The following is a 1615-nucleotide window of genomic DNA, read 5'->3' as shown; positions in this document are numbered from 1 at the left end:
GCAGAACAGCTAAACTTTATGGGCACTTACTCTTTACAGGTCCTGTGCTGAGTCTCTAATAAAGACTGCTGTTCATTCTCACAGCTCCACTATGAGAAAGATTCATGGCTTCATGCCTCAACCGAGGAAAAGGGCGGGCAGCCCCAGCCTGCTCATGGAGGTGTGATATATTCGCTCAGGGCTTCGCGATGCCAACCCCATTCCTAACTCTCTATTTGACTTCGCTTCATCCATCTGAAGTAAATGATTGCTTTTCTTATGTTAGTCTATGAATATCTGTTCTAACATGTTTATCAACTCTTGGCGGACAAAAAGGAATTACACTTTCCCGTTGGTCTCTCTCCTAGTCCGTGGGAAGGGGCCCCGGTGGCGCAGGGGCTGCACGTTGAGCTGCATCACATCCCCGGGAAGTGGGGCTGTGGAAGCAGAAAGGCCTCCAAATTGCCATGTCTCTGCCTCTGACGGCTCTACTGGCTATTGTTCTAACTCTGGACTTTGTTTTTTGCAACTGGGCCCTCGCAACAGCCTCCTACGTCCATGCTTTCTCCTGCCTCTGTCCTGTCTCTCGTGTCCATTACACGCAATGCCGTGGCACGATCATCTTGCATATGTCATTCTTGTCCTAAAACTCCTTGGATCTTTCCCATTTGTGGCGGACCCTTACACTCTTGTCCTGTTTGACTTTTCTAGCTTTAGTTCTTATTGCACCTTCAGAAACCCAATGCCCTGCTTTTTAGTTTCTAAGATTTGTCATGTGCTCTTGCTCTTGCTCATGTGGCCTAAAGAGTGGCACTCAAAAAGAAATGTCTATATCCTCATTCCCCAAATCTGTGACTCTTACATTATTCGTAGGCCCTTTGTGTATTGAGTATATGAAGTATATTGAGATGAGCAGATCATTGTTTTATCTGGGTGGGTCCTACATGCAGTGATAAGTGTTCTTATAAGAGAGAAGCAGAGGAAGATTTGATAGAGACAACAATTCAGAGACACGGGAAAGGAAGCATTGTTACCATAAAGGCAGAGATTAGAGTGATGTGGCCACAAACCAAGGAATGTCGACAGCTATCCGAGGTGAAACAGGCAAAGAACAAATTCTCTAGAACTTCCAGAGGAAGTGTAGACCCATGAACACCTAGATTTTCAACATCTGGCCTCCAATCTGTGAGAGAAAGAGTTTTTGTTGTTTTACACCACCGGGTTGATAGTAGTGTGTTATAGCAACCACAGGAAACTAATATACTTTGCTACTTTTTCTTTGCCTGGAATTCACTTCCCAATCCCATTGACTGGCTGAAATCTATTCACCTCAAATGGCCCAGATAACATGTGCTCTCTGATATAGAAACAGATGACCACAAGTCAGATCAGAAAATATTAAGGACATAATTAGTCTCTTCTCCACAGCAGCACCTATTCTTAGCCAACAGCTTCATCTATTTCTGGTTGTCAGCCTCTCTACCACATGGTTCCTTAGCCTTTGCCTAGGTGGGCCAGGAAGCCCATTTGCCACTTGACCTCATTTTCTCAGGGTTTCAGGGGCACAACCCTCTAATCTATCTCCACGTGGCTCCTTTGTTCTGTCTGATGATCTGCAATGCAGCATCTTTGAAGG

The sequence above is a fragment of the Echinops telfairi genome, unplaced genomic scaffold (genome assembly GCF_000313985.2).
Source record: "Echinops telfairi isolate 266 unplaced genomic scaffold, ASM31398v2 ScPeMD7_15;HRSCAF=58, whole genome shotgun sequence".
NCBI lineage: Eukaryota > Metazoa > Chordata > Mammalia > Afrosoricida > Tenrecidae > Echinops > Echinops telfairi.
This window is presented reverse-complemented; position numbering follows the sequence as displayed.